At 37.8% G+C, this 18,140-nt stretch overlaps 1 protein-coding gene across 5 annotated transcripts in view; it reads right to left on the bottom strand.

Moving 5' to 3' along the window:
* DNM3 (dynamin 3) overlaps positions 1-18,140 on the bottom strand; it is a 571,656-nt gene that overhangs the window by 279,518 nt on the left and 273,998 nt on the right. The gene's annotated exons all lie outside the window — the stretch shown is intronic.

Below are 18,140 nucleotides of genomic sequence, written 5' to 3' on the forward strand. Positions count from 1 at the left end.
AGACCACGTGTCACAACTACTGAAGCCCGCGCACCTAGAGCCTGTGCTCCGCAACAAGAGAAGCCACCTTAATGAGAGGCCTGCACACTGCAACGAAGAGTATCCCCCGCTCGCTGCAACTAAAAAGAAAGCCCACGCACAGCAACGAAGACCAAATGCAGCCAAAAATAAATAAATAAATTTATTTAAAAAAAAAACAAAATAATATATCTTCCAAAAGCTCAGATAAGCAGAGGGAAGTCTCTCCCATCAAATGAACAAAAATCAGAATCACAGACTTGTATGGATGGTGGAAGCAGAGAGACTGAAACAGGTAGGCTAATAAATAAGGCAGACTAATAGGCTTGTGCCAGGCCTATTTATGGCAGTGCTGCTACAATTAAAAGATATTTAGTTGACTGGACAAACAACAATAGACTCTCCATGCCCACTGTCTCTTATCCCCTTCCAGCCCACTGGCCCATTTGTTTGCCTGGTTTGCATCTCGTTAGGATTTCTACCAGAGACTGGCCACCAAATGGTGAAAAGAAAAAACAAGCCAACCAATTAGTTCCTTGTTAACAGCTCTCAATAAGCTGAATGGGGGAGAAAGCTGAAACAATAAGCTAAAATAAAAGTTTGGAGGTTTTTAATGGTCTAGGTTTATCCATCTACCTCTGGTTGTTATTTGCCAAGCTAAGAAATACATAGAGTCTTCATAAAAATATTTAAACGGCATTTAAATTTTTAAACATTAACAACTTGGAAAGAAATTACCTATAAATGGCATTTAAGTGAAAATCTGTTTTTTCTCACAGCTTTTATGAAGTTAAATTCTGTTTTCCATACGGCATAGTTTACCATCTCCTCTATGTTAGATAATTTTTGTTGTCATAGAAATGAAATGTATATGGAATTGTATATTGTTCTAAATGTCAAAAATCACCCTATACCTACAATGTCCATTATCCTAAACATTCTGAAATATTTTTTTTTTAAATTACTTATTGAATGACTGAGTGTCACTTCCTAAAGGAAAATGAAAATAACCTAAGAATAATCAGATTTTATGTTTATATTTATATTTTATTTTTCAGCTTTCTAGTTGAAGAAAGTCAATCCTAGGGAATATTGTGAAGTAAGCCAAGGTCATTATTGATCTTCCAAGCCTCTTTCCACAATCCTAGTCTCTGTCACCCTTGATTCCCTGTTTCAGTATCTCCCAGCATCGCCCATTTTCCTTTTTAACTCTTTAACTTTTACAGACCTCCAGGTAGAAACCCATTCAGGCCCAGATTAAGGCAGTTCTCTCCATTGTTCAAACTCAACTCCTTCTTAACCCTCTGCTTCAGAAAGAAGGAAACAATACTTCTCAAAGTATGGTTTCTACCAGCTAATAAAATAAAATGGTTATAATAAATAACCATTGGGATGCTTTCTAACAGTACAGATTCTTGGGATACCTATAAGTCCAAAGGAATCAGAATATGTGCATATGAAACCCAGGAATCTACATTTTAACATTTCCCAAAGTGATTCTTATTCATACTGAAGTTTGAAAGCCGTTGCATGTATACATACAATCAAAACTTCATTCGTCTTAGAGCAAATAATCTCATTTAATTTTTTAGTAAGAAGGAACTGGTTATTTCCCAATAGGATTGCTACCCACACTACCAGGGCTTACAAATAGCATATTAATTATAGTACTTAATGAAAGTGTATTTACTACTTCATTCTATCAGGCATCTTTTGGACAAAGAAGAAGTCTTCCAGATACTCCACAAATTGCAATAAGAAAATCACTATTTCACCCATTGATAGAACAGGCTGGCTTTCATCAAGGAGAGCCATGAATTTAGTTCAACAAACATTTGTTAAGAACCTATCATATGTCAAGATGAAAAAGCATGATGATGCCACACCCCTGTCCTCAAGAATTTTAGTTTTGTAGGGAATGAAGATGCATAAGGAGACAATTTCAACATAACAGTGTAGTAAGAGAGGTATCCTTAACAAGAGAAGGAGGACTGGACACAACTTAGGTAATGTTAATAGGCTTTCCTTGGAGACATGATAGCTTGAAAGAACCTGGCAGAGAATTAGAGTTAGGTCAGGAAGTAGCTCGTTTGCCTATTTATTTGTTTTCCATGAAGAAGGACAAACAAGAACAAAATATGAAAGAGCTACTTCATGCAGAAAATGTGAGGTGGGATGAAGAAATTGAGACTGGAGAGGCAAGCGGGGTAAAGCCAGAGTCGACCCAGTTCAATAGACCACCAATTTTAGTGATAAAATTTGGCAGTACCAAAATAAATTTCAAGTACACATGTAAATTTATTAAGTAGATATGACCAATGTATTACTAAACTGTGTACATCTATAGAAATACCCAAAGAAATTCTGAAGTATTATATGAAGATGAAGTAAATATTTTATGTTTTTTATTTTGTGGGGGAAATGTATTTTATTTGTTACATTTATAATTTTATTATTGACTTCTCTGTGATACAAAGCGAGGGCACTGGCATCAATATATATATATATATATATTCAATACTAATAAATCTTAACTGTTTCCTTATTTTCTAGATAAAATATGTATGTAGATGTTCTACTATATCCTCCTGCATTCCAGCGAATTTTGCATGCTCCCTGAGACAAACTAGGTTATGTAAGCTATTGCAATAAACCAAGTGAGACATGAACAAGGTGTGAAGTAAAGCCACGAGCAGAAAGCATGAAAATAAATAAACCTACTGGAGAAACACCTAGGAGACAAAATCAATAGGACTTATGACTGGATGAAAGGGAGATTAGTGAAAGTAAAGACTAGAACTGCATTGTACAGTAGCCACTAGCCACATATGGTTATTGAGCCCTAGTAAGTAGTTTAAACTCTGATGTGTGGTAAGTGTAAAACGCACACTGGATTTTGAAAACTTGGTACAAAAGAAATGTAAAATATCTATTAAATGGTTGGGTTTTTTTCTTTTTTTGCAGTATGCGGGCCTCTCACTGTTGTGGCCTCTCCCGTTGCAGAGCACAGGCTCCGGACGCACAGGCTTAGCAGCCATGGCTCACAGGCCTAGCCATTCCACGGCATGTGGGATCTTCCCAGACCGGGGCATGAACCCGTGTCCCCTGCATCAGCAGGCGGACTCTCAACCACTGCGCCACCAGGGAAGCCCTATTAAATGTTTTAAAATGATAATATTTTAGATATATTGGGTTAAATAAAATCTATTCTTAATATTCATTTCACTTGACTCATTTTATTTTTTAATGTGGTTACCAGAAAATTTTTTTTTTTTTTTCAGAAAATTTTTATATTACACATGTGGCTTACATTTTATTTTTATTGGACATTGTGCTGTTCTAGAATGATTCTGAAACTCATGGGGCTACCAAATCAGAAGGAACAGAGAAAGAGAACCAAGTTTTAGAAGTAGGGGAGTTGATGATGAATTCAGCCAAGGCCATGTTGAATCTGAGGTACCTGTGGGAGACAGACATAGACGTGACCTGACCTCTGAAGCAAAATGGAAATGTTAGGACTGGACATGCAGACTTGCAAGTCATCAGCCTATATACATAGGTGGCAGTTAAAACTGTGTGAAAAAGCAGTGGCTCACAGTGGAAATCCTGGGGAAAAGACCAACTTTTAAGAGGTGGTCAGGTATGTCAGAAAAATAAGAGCAGTGAGGTTATGGAAGCCAAAGGCAAGGGGAATTTCAAGGAATGTGCCATTGGGAGTGTCAGATTCAGCACAGAAAGGGACATATAAAGTGCAATGCAGACATCATAGTGTCTTTAGCTATGCAAGTTGAAGTGAGGTGGTGGGATAAGTCAGACTTCACTGGGTTGAAAAGTGAATGGGAAGTGAAAAATGGAGACAATGACTAAAGAGAGCTGTTTACAGAGGAGGATGAAAGCCAGTTGAAACCAAAAGAGACACAGGGTCAAAAGAGGTGCTTTTGTCATTGCTTTTGTTGCTGCTGCTGCTGCTGTTGTTTTTTGGTTTGGGGATTTTTTTTTTTTTTTTTTTAGTATAGGCAAGAATCAAGCATATTTATTGCTTGAGGAGAACTAATAGTACAGAGTAAGAGGTTGGTGATATAGAAAAATGATACAAGGACAACGAAGATGGAAATGAATGAGATGAAGAGCACAGGGAGGGGGCTGTCTTTGAACAGGAATGTGAGCCTGGGAGGTTGGAAGAATGAGGGTAGATGTAGGTTCTCTGAATGGAAAAGGGTAGAAAGTTTAGAAAGGTTATAGTTGACCTTTCCATTTCACTGGATAAGAGAATAGATAATTATCTGCAGGAGAGTGAGGCTGAGAAGTTGGAAAGAAGGTTTGAGGATAGTGTTAAGCACTGGGACAATCAAAGAAGGTTTCAGGATAGTGTTAAGCACTGGGACAATCAGTAATTGAATGAGACAACATAACTGGAATTAGTAAAAAAAAAAAAAAAAAAAAAAAAAGGTTGACAAAACACAACACTAAAAACTCCTAGAAGATAATATAGGAGAAAATCTAGATGACCCTGGGTATGATGACGCCTCTCTAGATACAATACCAAAGACACAATCTATGAAAGAAATAATAGTAATCTGAACTCCATTAAAATTAAAAACATCTGCTCTGTAAGAGACAGTATCAAGAGAATTAGAAGACAAGCCACAGATTAAGGGAAAATACTTGCAAAAGACATAATTGATAAAGGACTATTATCCAAACATACAAAGAACTCTTAAAACTCAATAGTGAGAAAACAAACAACCCAATTAAAAAATGGGCCAAAGACTTTAACACACCTCACCAAAGATACACAGATAGCAAATAAGCATATGAAAAGATGCTCAATATCACGTCATCAGGGAAATGAAAACTAAAACTATGAGATACCACTACACACCTATTAGAATGGCCAAAATCTGAAACACTAACAACACCAAATGCTAGTGAGGATGTAGAACAGCAGGAACTTATATACATTGCTGGTGGGAATGCAAAATGGCACAAACACTTTGGAAGACAGTTTGGTGCTTCCTTACAAAACTAAATGTACACTTCCCATGTGATCCTTGGTATTCACAATCACAATCCTTGGTATTCGCCTAAAGGAGCTGAAAACTTAGGTACATATATACATGTTTATAACAGCTTCATTCATAATTTCCAAAACTTGGTAGCAACTGAGATGTCCTTCAGTAGATGAATGGATAAGTAAACCATGGTTCATCCAGATAATGGAATATTATTCAGCACTAAAAAGAAATTAGCTATCAAGCCATAAAAAGACATGGTGGAATCTTAAATGCATATTACTAAGTGAAAGAAGCCAATCTGAAAAGCCTACATTCTGTGTGATTCCAACGATATGACATTCTGGAAAAGGCAAAACTATGGAGACTTTAGATCAGTAGCTGTCAAGGGTGGGGTAGGGAAAGGGAGAGATAAGTAGGCAGAGCATATAGGATTTTTAGGGTACTGAAAATACTCTGATATTATATGGATACATTATACTTTTTTCCAACCTAAAGAATGTACAATACCAAGAGTGAACCCTAAGGTAAACTATGGACTTTGGTGATTATGATGTGTCAATGTAGGTTCATCTTTGGTTTTAAAAAAAATGTACCACTCTGGTGAGTGATATTGATAACAGGGGAGGTTGTGCACGTGTCGGGGCGGGGGAAGATGAAGAATCTCTGTACCTGCCTCTCAATTTTGTCGTAAACCTAAAACTGCTCTAAAAACATAAGGTCTTAAAAATAATGGCTGGAAGCTAAGAATGAAGTCCATAACTTGCAGGGACACAATCAACATAGTTGCATTATTGCCTCTAGCAACATTCTGCACACTCGACATAGAAAAAGAGAAGGTAAGTGGGAACTGATCCAGGGCTCTGGACCCAAGTGACCTAAGTACCTGGGTGTAAAGATGTTGAAGGTTTGGGGCAAGAGAGTAATTTGGGTGATCATCCATTTAATCTAGGCCAGGCAGAGAAATGAGGCCAGGAGGGGGCTAATAGAGGGGCAGAAAATGCAAGAAAAAAAAATGTCAGCTACTATGTAGATAAAGGCAAGAATAGAGTTTGGGGAATTTAAGAGGATGTGAAGCAATAAATTGCCTGATCTTATTGGCACCACTGGATTCACCTCTCAAAGATGCAACACTATTTCTAGAAGTATTGAACGTTATAGCCAAAACAGATATTTATTAAATATCATTTAGTCCAGTGAATATAGTCAAGTAAGCTATATGGAAATTATGAGCTACTAATAACAGTTAAAATGAAATTTGCAAAGAATTGACATAAAAAGTAATTAGAAGAGATTATTATATTCTATGACATTAGTCATTTTAATTGCAATAGGCTTTCTCACTTGGAGAGAAAAAGAGGATTACAGCTGCCGTGCTGTGAGTACACATGGCCTAGATCCCTTCATAGGAATCCATGGAAGTGTGTTCAGCACTGAAAGCTGTCAGCAAGTAGCTGTCATAAAAAAGTTTAAGAAGCTCTGGTCCAATCCCAATCCCTCCTGGGGGAAAAAAAGAAGCATATTTGCCAAAAATGGACTTTTTTCCCCAATGACAAACAGCTCAAAATAAGAATTAAGAAAAAGTAATTCCTAATGTACTTTTTCACAGAAGAACTGAGGGAGAGAGAAATCACAAAATCAAGGAGAAACAGTGGAACAAAATAAGAAAAGGCAAGCATTAAGGAAAAATGATCAGAACACAAGAGATAACAAAACTAAAGCGGGGTGGGGGGCTTCCCTGGTGGTTCAGTGGCTAAGACTCTGCGCTCCCAATGCAGGGGGGCCAGGGTTTGATCCCTGGTCAGGGAACTAGATCCCACATGCTGCAACTAAAGACCCCACATGCCGCAACAAACATCCCACACGCGGCAACGAAGATCCTGCGTGACACAACTAAGAACCAGCACGGCCAAATAAATAAATAAATGAATATTTTAAAAATAAAAAAGAAAGAATACTAAGGGGAAATTAATATAACAAAACAAAGGAAAGTAGGGAGAAAGAGAAGGCAAAGACTAAATAATAAAATTTGAAAAGAATGTTAAGCCAAATGTGATTGATTATAGTCTCTTCACAGAGAAAGATATGTTAATTTTATATTCAAATCTAAAATTCCCAAAATAAATCCATCAACATTTAGTACAATAGCCATTTACAGCTTCTTAGTGTTTGAATGTCAAATTCTGTTTTGAGTGTCCAAGTAAACAAGAGCATAATTATACGACTGGAAGGGATCTTGAGAGCTGAAAGGCCATGTCTTACTTGTAAGGCTTGAGGCAAACCAGTTTTTAATATGTATTGCTGTAAATATCACCCAAGCTTCTTTTGCCAGATATAGATACTTTGAAAGTGGAATAGGGAGAGTGGAGTAGCTCAGCCTCTCCTCTTAAAGGCAAGCCTATTCTAGAGAGTATGTGTTCTAGTTAGGTCCTCCACACTATGAAAAGTCAGGCCTTCTCAGGCTTGGCAAAACCTGTATGTTAGGGACAAATTCAGACTTCAACATCTGGCCAGCACACTGGATCATAAAATTAATACACAGACAAGGAATCAAATTATGGGAAGAAAACAGTACATGTGGAAAAGTTATAATGTGGCCAAAGCTTTGGGCCTTGAACTTTGTGAGCAGGGCATTTTGACCTTGGCCTTATTTATGGTAGACCATACAAGTTTTTCTCAGGTTTGCAGCTGGCTTTTAACTGTTGCAGCCTGTGTGTGGAGTTTGTAACCACAGACTATTTGATATTTTGATCTTGGTAGATTACAAAAGGCTTTAACCATAGGTGAGTAGCTGCTTCTATAAAGGTAGTTCACACGCCGCAGGGCTGACGTTGGTGGATCTGCAGAGCTGCATAGGCTCAGCAAGGGCACAGGCCAGGCAGGTCACTCAGCTGGTTGGGAGGGACCTACCTTTGCGAGCACAGGCATCCACAGGAAATAGGCTGCTTATCCTTGAATTTGGCCGGCAGAGATTTTCCTAAACAGGTGTGCCTGGGGCAAGAGTTCAACTATAGGGAGAAAAGTCTTTCTAAATACAGGCCTGATAGGCCTCAGGAGGGAAAATTAGATTTACTATGTTTAAACTGTAAGGCAACTGAGGTCCATATGTATATCACAGAGCACTCTTGAGGTTCTAGGTTTATTTTATTAGGTGGGAAGTAGGAAGGGTTAGATTAGCTGCCCTTAGTGCCATACTTTACCCTGGATCAGGGCAAGAAGGGAACTGTGGAGAGCTATACTTAACTTGTGTTGCTTACTGACAGACTCAAGAGTCAATCCCACCTCCCACCCCAGCACATGTTTTCAAACTCTCTCTGGATTATATAAGCAGGAGAAAGTCTCCTTAGGAGGCCCAGGCTTCTAGATGAAGAAATGATGTAACAAGAGACAGAAAGAGAAACACAAAAGCAAAAGGGAAGTAAAAATTACAAGGTTTTGAATATGCTGCACAGGAGAGGAAGGTAACTCAGACAAGACCTGGTGACTGGGGCTGCCATGGCTGCAAAGTCCTAAACTTTGCAATAGCAATGTTTCAAGTGTTTTTCTCCAAGACTGGATGGATGGATGGCTTTCCCCCTTTATGGTAAGTGCATAGTGGCAAAATTAGCCTCTTAGGGAGAGATTTCCCCCAATAAATTTATAGGTTCACAAACTAGAAAAAACTGCTTGACAGCCAGGTAGGGCTAAAACCAGGCTCTGTCTACCCTCTCTCATTCATACCTCTGAATGTTTGCTATAGTAGGTGGCTATATCTAGGAAAAGGGTCTGGGAACATAGTGTAGCCTAAAGACTAGGGAGTCTATCTGTCTTATTAAATTTGGTTGCTGTGGAGCTGGTGCTGGGATTATCTTTTGTGTCCCACTCTTTTCTTTATTCATGAAGTAAGGAACACAAGAGATTATTTCAACTTCCAAAGCCCAGAAGGAACAACCCATTCTAATGGAGGCCAGCTCAGAGTATACAGCGGCTAAAAGAACCCCAACTCCACCTGGACAAGAGAACCACTTTGGCTGAAACCCAGAAAGTAAGAATTGGGGGAGGACTTTAATTTGATGTTCCACAAGTATCTTAGACATTGCAAATTCCTTTGGAAATGTAATCTTTGGACTTTAATTTCTGAGAATTCCATAGTATGAGGGGGTTCATAGTCACATTGAGGACACATCTATTTTCTTGACATTTTGTTACTGGGTGTAATGTATTAGACTATATTAATGATGTCATGTGATCATTGCAGAATCTCTGATAGGCTAGGGGAACAAAATGGCTGCATGTAATTTGAAACAGGAAATAAAATAGGGAGGAAACATGACTGGGGAACAAACCAGCCTTGGAGTGAATTTTATCGATGCACTATTCTGACCCATTTGAGAGCCCTCTATCCACTAGTGGTCCTAGCAGGATGCCCAAAGGAGCCATGATTAGCTTTGGAGGAGAGGCTTCTAGACGGTAGGAGCAGGACTGATAGACTGTTAATCTCTTCCCCCAAAGCGGTCTAGCTGCACCTCTAGTTAACCACTAACTTAATGATTAAACTCAATGAAATAAAAAGTGGAGGAAGGCTGAGGAATACTGTCAGGGGGTGAGGGATGAAGAGGCCCTCCTGTTGCTTCCTCACTCATTCCACTCGTGGAACAGGAAAGTGACTTCTCATACCAGTAAATCTAGAAGGATAAATAGAGGAGTGTAGTCCAGGGCCATTCCCTCCCCCATCCTCTCCCCTATTCAACTTGGGAGCTAGCCTGCCCACAGACAGCACACACTCTGAGGAAGAAAGGGGTTCATGCCTGCAGTTTTAAAAGATAAGTTTAATTCAGGAAAGTGTTCAAAGGTTTTTCTCCCCTAAGACACTTGATAAGTCAGCCAACCAATATGCACTGAATGCCTATGATAGACCAGGCACTGTGCTAGGTGCTCTGCCCATTTTATCACAAATGAGAGCAACCATAACTATGCACAATGGGCTGACATAATGTGAAAAATAGATTTTCATAACCATTGAACTTATGATTGGGATAAAGAAGCTGTGAAAACAAACAAATAAGGTAAAGCATATCTAAGGAGATTTAAAGAGTAATCAAATTAAGATACAAAATAATCAAATATTTGATGAAATATTGTTTTGTTCTTTAGACTCTATAAAATACTACTACAAATGAATGGGCTAAATGACATTTTTATGTTTGGATGTTCCTTTCATGGATTTAACTTTCTAGGAAATCAGAGCACAGAGTTTTGTAAGTATCTGAAACAGGCAAAGAATACAGTTTGACTCCATTTCTAGGAATTCAAGAAAAATAACAATAGCTAGCATTTACTAACACTACTCTGTACCAGGAGTTGTGCTAAGAGCTCCATGCACATTATTTCTTTTAATCCACATAGTAATCCTTTGAGGGGGGATTTCCCTATGTGACAGGTAAAGGAACTACAGTCAGGCTCCTATTGCACTAACAGGCTTTCTTACATTTTGCTCTGCTGTGCAGAGCACACTCAGAGGATTCAGCACCTTAGCAGCTGAATAAAATAGAGTCTCTCTGGTGGTCCGACTTCAGAGCCCTAGCCCTTAATTCACAACACATACAAGGATGTTGGCGGCCGTACTGTTTTTAACAGCAAGCAATTGGAAACAACCTATCTGCCAAACTGGAAACTGGTTAACAGATTATGATATACTCATCTGATGTTAAATTAAGCTGAGGGCAAACACCTATGCTATGATGTGAGATAACATTTTTGCAAGGGAGTGCTAACACTGGGCAGGACTCTGGAGTCAGACCATCTGGGACAGCCTCCTAGTTCCAACACTTGCTAGCTGGATGACACTGGGTAAGTCTCTTTGCCTCAATTTCCTCATACGTAACATGGATAATAACACCTGTAATAGCTGTTGTGAAAAATATGAGTTAATATATGTAAAGGACTTAGATCAGTATGTATTAGTATTATTAAATATGGTATTATTTTGGTTATATGTGTTAAGATAAGGATAGAAAAAAGACTGTAATATATACCAAAATGTCAACTGTAATTGAAAATTAGTGGCAAGATATAAAGTTATATTTATTTCCTCCTTCAATTTTCCTATATTTTCCTACAATTTTCATGGTATTAAAAATGCAAATTGCCATCACATTATTGCTTGCTTTGAACAGGCGATTTCTTAAGATTCCCTTTAATGTGTAATGAACACAGCATGTTGGAAAACTGAGGCAGATTCCCAATAGTCGGGTAGTGAAATAACTCCACAGCACAACAGAAAAAGAAATAGTTATGGAATATAACGTGGGAAATGATCATGATGAAAGAAGCTTGACTATTTTAAATAAGGAGCTGATTTGATTGACTGAAAATATATTAACAGTGTGCAATAAAAACTGACTGAAAATAAGAAACCGATGCTTAATATTCATATCAAATCCCCTTTTTATTTGAAGATACAGCTCCCCAAAAGATAATAACTTTTTGGTTTGTCTGTAAAAATCAACCTTTACCTAAAAACACTGGTATAAGTTTAAATCTTAACCACATAAATAAAATTTTACAGGTTAAGTAGAACTCTAAGTTATTTTTTTCGTAAAATAACCTCGCCAGGTAACACAAGGAGCCTCCTTCCCACTTTATTTTGGACCACCCCAATCTACAAGGACTACCTCTATGGTGTCTCCATCAGCTTCCATGCATTCTGTCCCATAAAAGCACCTGAAACCTTTTCCATCGAGTCTCTTCCAGAACATTAGCCCATGTTCACATAATGAGTACGTTTTTCATGCCTCTACGGCTCACTAAGCTATTATATTATCTTGATTCTCAAAATTACTCCTGAGGAATTTCTTCCCCTCTCCTTGTTTCCCAGAATTGTCCCAACTGCCTGTTTATGCATTATTTCTGCCACATGCACAGCTATTTCTGAAGAATTCACTAAGAATGAGCTGTTTATTCTCAGAATTTACTCACCTAAACCTCTACAAGATCCAGGCCATTAACCATGATGAAAATCAGGGCTCTACTTTTTTCACTTTTTTCCTGTGTATCTTTTCCATGTGCAGAGCTTCCTTTGAAGTTAGTGGGAACCCTCCATGTGGAAGAGATTCCAAATGATACAAAACAGAATGAGAACTAAGCTTGTCATCTATTTCTCACATTCAAGGACAAAAATACACACACATACAAAGGAAAAGATACCACATAATTAGCAAGCTCTGAGTAGAATCTGGATATTTTACTAAAAGTAATCCAGAGAGCTTCTTTAAGAGAGAAAGGAAAAGCACGTTAGTCATTATTTATTATAAAATTAGTGAGTACCTGATATATGTCAGGCAGCACACTAAAACTACAAGGATAAACAAAAACCAAAACAAAAAGGGGCCCAGTCCCTGAACTTCATGGAGCTGACGGACAAATGGCGGAAGAGACACTAAGCAAAGACGCACACAGATAAATACAGAATTACTGCTGTGGCTGGTGCAGCTGCCAAGAAGTGGTTCAGTGCGTTAACAGAGCTCTGACCTGCATGGGGTATGTGAGGAGGCCTCCTTGAAGACGTTAGCACTTGCACTAACATGAAGGGTGTGGGCCAGGAGTAGGGATGGGATGGTCATAGCACAGAAAGCAAGAATGGGCCTTATGCAGGATAAGCCTGGAGAGGAGGTGAATCATGCTTAGCCATGTAATTTATGGGAAGAAATTTGGTCTTTATCCTGAGAGGAATGGGAAGCCTTTGAAGTGTTTAAAGTAGGGCAGCAACATAAGATTTGCATCATGAAACATTTGCTTTTCTATCTCTGGTCTGATAAAGAGGTTAGAGAGAGGAGAGAGAGAGGGGAGAGAGAATGCAGGGAGATCAGATAGATCTCCTAAGTCATAGACAATAATAACTTTGACAAGAGTGGTAAAAATGGGCAGAGAGAGAGAAGTGGACACATTTGAGAATTGTTTAGAAAGAAAAATTTAAATGACAAATGATAAACTGGAGATAAAAGAAAAGAGAGAATGAGGTGTCAAGGACAACTCCCGAGGTTTAAGTTTCTGGAAACTAGACAGACTGTGGAGGCCAATTCTCTAAGAGAGAGTAGGAGGAATATGTTAAGGGATAAGTCATGAGTTCAGTCTGGACATGTGAAGATGTGAACATGCAAAATAAACTACTGGCTATACAGAAGTCATCATAAGATACACAGATTTGTGAATTGTTGATTATCAGTGTGATTAAAACCACACGTACGAAAAAAATGACATGAAGTGAGAGTTTGAGTGAGAAGAAAAGAGGACTAAGGACTGAACCTTGAGGAAAGCCAATATATAATGCCTGGGAGGAGAGAATGGACCTACAATGGAGAGAGAAGAGTGGCTATAAGGTGGGAGAAAAAACAAAAGTCAGTAGAAGAGAATGTTTTAATAAGGCAAAAGGATTGAAAAAGTCATATGATACCATGAGGGAAAGTACGATTCAAAGTAAAAAATTATTCACTGGTTTGGGTAACATGGGGGTTATTGAAGAGAAAATATTAAAAATAATTAACAACTAGTATGGCATTATACTAGCATGGCCAATCTGAAGGGGTGTGGGGTTCAAAGTACTAGGGTAGGGTACTAAAAGTCCCCTTCTGTACCAGAACTTTGCCTTCAAAGTCTGGATAAGGGGGAAGTTGTAGGGATTCTGAGAGAGGAACTTCAGCATCTCTGATGATAGGCAGGCACTTGGGGGAGCAGCCAGTCATTTTCGGGTTTTTTTTAGTTACCTTTTTCCTTTAATGGCTGGAACATTTAAAGTGTAAAGATATGCTCAAAAGGGATATCAGTTATATGTTTTTCAGAAAGTGTGTTAGATCCCTCTAGTTTCAGAAAAACAGCAACAGAATTTTATCTGTTGATATATTTTTTTTAAGTTTTCCTTAAATTAAGTATTCTCATCAGTTGACTTTTTTAAAATTCATTTTTATTGGAGTATGGTCACTTTACAATGTTGTGTTAGCCTCCACTGCACAACAAAATGAATCAGCCATACACATACACATGTACATACACATCCAAAAGAGAGGGGATATCCCCTCCCTTTTGGACTTCCCTCCCATTTAGGTTACCACAGTGCATTAGGTAGAGTTCCCTGAAAAGTATTCAATATTTGAAAAACCACTGTGGCTCCACAGATACAAGCTGGAGGTACAACCTTACCAAGCATTATTTCTGTGGCTTGATGGAGAGGGGAAGCAGCCAGATTGGAATGGATGGGGAACAGAGTTGAAGGTCTCCCATGCAACCCTGATTTCATGTAATGAATCAATACCTGCACAACATCTTCTAGATGCAGAAAAAATTTCTTCCAAAAAAATGTTTTTAAGTAAATAATTGGCCAGGGAATTCCCTGGCGGTCCAGTGGTAGGACTCTGTGCTTCCACTGCAGGGGGCACGATTTCAATCCCTGGTCGGGGAACTAAGAGCCTGCAAGCCGGGCAGTGTGGCCAAGAAAAAAGAAAAAAATTTTTTAATTTTTTTAAAAGTTAATAATTGGTCAATGAAGAAAATATATATCAAACAGAGAACCTGTTTTTAAAAAGTTCCTGGAAATTCTGGCCCATAATGAGAAGCAAGGAGATGTGTTGTCCTTTAAGGATCCAGGTTAAAGTGTGTTGAAGAACAAAGCACTTAACACACTACCTTATACAAAACAGCCACTAAAAAAGTGGTAGCTAATTTTATGACATGATTATTTAAAATTCAAATATACCAGAGTAATAGGTAGAAGTACAAATACATGTAGCAGTTTCTGGGTAATATAACACTCTAAGGAAAAAAAGGAATTAATCTGTGATACTATTTTAATAAATAATAAAGAAGCTCCAGTAGTCCATATGGATCTCTTCCTTCTCTGAACATTTATTTTGTTCATTATCTGAATTTAGCACTTACATCATCTTGTTTTGAATTACTAGCAATTGTGTCTGCCTTGCTCCCATGATCACAATAAGATTATAGCTTAGTTGAAAGCATGGACTTTTGGGATTTGTATGTCAGTTCTGCCATTTACTAGATGTATGAACTTGGGCAAGTTACTTAGTCTAATCAAGCCTCATTTTTTGATCTGAGAATTGGAGCTAATAGTCCCAATTTCAAGTAGATGTTGTGACTATTAAGTGAGATGAAGTCTGGCATCTGGTAAATGTTCAATAAATGGTAGATATTATCAAAGTAGAAACTGTACTTTATGCTCCTTTGAAATAGTTATACTTTCCCTAGATCACAGATTAGTAATAAATTATCAGTATAATGGCTCTAAACCAGGGGGAACACCACCACCAAGGGCTTTTTGTAAATGTGTAGCAGGCATACTGTACTGTCACAATGCCTAGGAGATATCTACCACGTAAAGATCAAAGATGATAAATGAAGAACACACCTATCTAAAATGACAACAGCATCTGCTGGAGTCCAAATACAATTCATAACTGGGTGGTTAGCTCTAACTGTTAATCAAGTTTAAATCAGTTTCTTTATAAAATTGGAATTTATTACAATCAGAATCACACTTTAGAGTTATATGTAATTATTTTTTGAGTGATGTATTTAGGTGGAAAGCTTGAATAATCACCATAAGCAAGCCTGAAATGACAACTCTGAGTAACAATTATAAATTAAGACCCAATTGTTTCCTCTGGATGACAAAAAGTAACATTCAAAGTTAATAAGCTGCTATAATATATTCTAGATGTTCCTTTCTGAATGTTAACCTCATAATATTTTAGAGGTCATTTACGTATTTGGTCATTTACCTCCAGATTTTAAAATACATAACTCATTCGACAGTTTTTTGGACACCTATCATGAGTAGGCACTACGTTAGACACAGAGAACATAGCAGTGAGCATGGCAACTACTGTCTCTGATTTCACAGAGCTTACAGGCAAACAGGGAAGAACAATATTAAACAAGAAAATACACAAACATTCAATGAGAAAGGGACAGACTATTATGGGAACATACAGCAGAGGACTGAAAATACTATAGAGGAAAGGGAAAGTACTCCTAAGGAAGTGATAAACTAAGGAAAATGAGAAGCTGTTACTCAGGCAAAAATGAAAAAGAAGCTATTCTAAAGCACAGGAAGGAGCACATCAAAAGCCCCAGCAGGGAAAGAGTTTGGACCACTGAGGGCACTGACTGAAGGTCACTATTGCCAGAGCACAGAATTCAAGAGTGCTAGTGGCAAGAGAAGGAACTAGAAGCAGGCACAGAATGAATAATGGATGTTAAAGTTTAGACTTTATCCTAATTGGAAAGAAGTACTTTTGAGTGGTTGTAAGCAAGGGAGTGGCAAGTTCAGATTTTTTTGTTTGCACCAAAACAAAACAAAAGAAAATCACATCAGATGTTTTACTTGCTTGTAATTTCAGCAAAAAGTTTTAGAAGAGAGTGTTGAATTCTGGTTAAATAAGTCTTTCAATTATTTGTGGATTTTAATTACCCATATTCTTCCTGACTTCCTTAATCATGGCTAATTGAAAATTGGCTGTAACTTAAGATACTCTGTGAGGAAACTTAATAAAATGAGGTATGTAACAGATGAAATCCTGATTTCTGTTGAAAACTGAAGAACATATAAATAACAGGCATTCTAATTTCTGATGGGAAATGGAGAGGCCCTGGTAAATATCAGTCATCCAGAGCAGCTATTTTGCTTAATCCTGTAAACTAGTTGCAGATGTTGGCTCAAACACTAGGCTTTGCATCTGTAATTTTAAAATTGTCTCATATTTCTAAAACCTGACTCCGTATGCACCGGAAATCAGTGACATGAATTATGAACTTCAGGAAGAGGAGAAGTACAAAAAATGCCAGAAGTGATAGAAGATAATATTTGGAGCAGTCGTTGAGCTATGTGCACAGGATGAGTGAAGGATGACACGGTTCCTTCCTCCAGGACATGGATCCTGTAACCAGGCATTTGAAAATGAAACCCTGCAAATGGATGTACCAAACAAAAGGAAGTCATTTATAGATAGTTGAGTTCTGAAAAACAAATCCTCCTTTTCCTTTTCCCCGCCTCTACTTTACAGCAGGTCAACAGGAAGACCAGAGTTGCTGGAGAAGGAAAAGGTTTTTGAAGAGAAAAAAAAACTAAACACTAAACACTAAACTAAAAACTAAACACTAAAAAACTAAACGCAGAGAATGGTACGTTAAAAATGTCTTACCTTAATTAAGATTATATTTAGTAGACTGGGGCAGGAAACAAATGACTTGCTATTAAACTCATGTTTTAGTTATGATAGTGCATTCTCATAAAAGACATTTATAAAAAGTCAATAGAGACTTGAATTAAAACTCAGAAAAGGAGCTGGAAGTGGTAGAACTCCATATATAAAGAATTCATACTATACTGCAAACAAAGAATAATCATAGGCATTAGAAACAAATTATGATGATGACTGAATTTCCTATTCATATTTGTATTTCTAAAACTCATTTTTATTTATGTAGAGTATTCCCAAGTAGTGCTCCATCCAGGCAATATAAATGGCAGCACATAGCACAATCTACCCACAGGGACCATCCGTCACAGGCCAAGAGTGAAAATAACCTCACCAGGAATCAGGACAAAAACTTCAGCCAATTATTTGGTGAGGCAAGAGCACCGTACAAAGCTTCAAGGAACTTAGGTTCAATTATGAAGCCAGGACACTCATTTCCTGGAGTGGAAATACTCATCCCATAGAATTCAGCCTAATGGAATTCCCTAAGGTGGGAATGGATTGGCTGCTGAGTCAAAGAGATTTCATAGTTACTTTGGGGGCAAGACAGTTTATTCCTTTAGTTTAAAGCTCTACAAGTTTACATTTTGCTCAAGAGATCATCTCTGATAAGTTTTATTTTCTGCACTTACATAATTAGGAAATATATGCTACTAGGAAAATAAACCATATTGGTCTTTCCACGATTTTTCAGATAAATCTGAGACCAGCATTAACTCTTTCAATCTACTAGGACTACTGTGATTAAATCACAATCTTCTTGTACCACTCAAACTCCTCCTGAGGAAAAGTTAATATGATTCTGCAGAAGCTATTAGAGACCTGTTCATTGAGCTGCCTGGAGAAAGAAGAAAAGGAGGTA

The sequence above is a fragment of the Aethalodelphis obliquidens genome, unplaced genomic scaffold, assembly GCF_003676395.1.
Source record: "Aethalodelphis obliquidens isolate GAN/ISIS:26980383/991018 unplaced genomic scaffold, ASM367639v1 scaffold55, whole genome shotgun sequence".
NCBI lineage: Eukaryota > Metazoa > Chordata > Mammalia > Artiodactyla > Delphinidae > Aethalodelphis > Aethalodelphis obliquidens.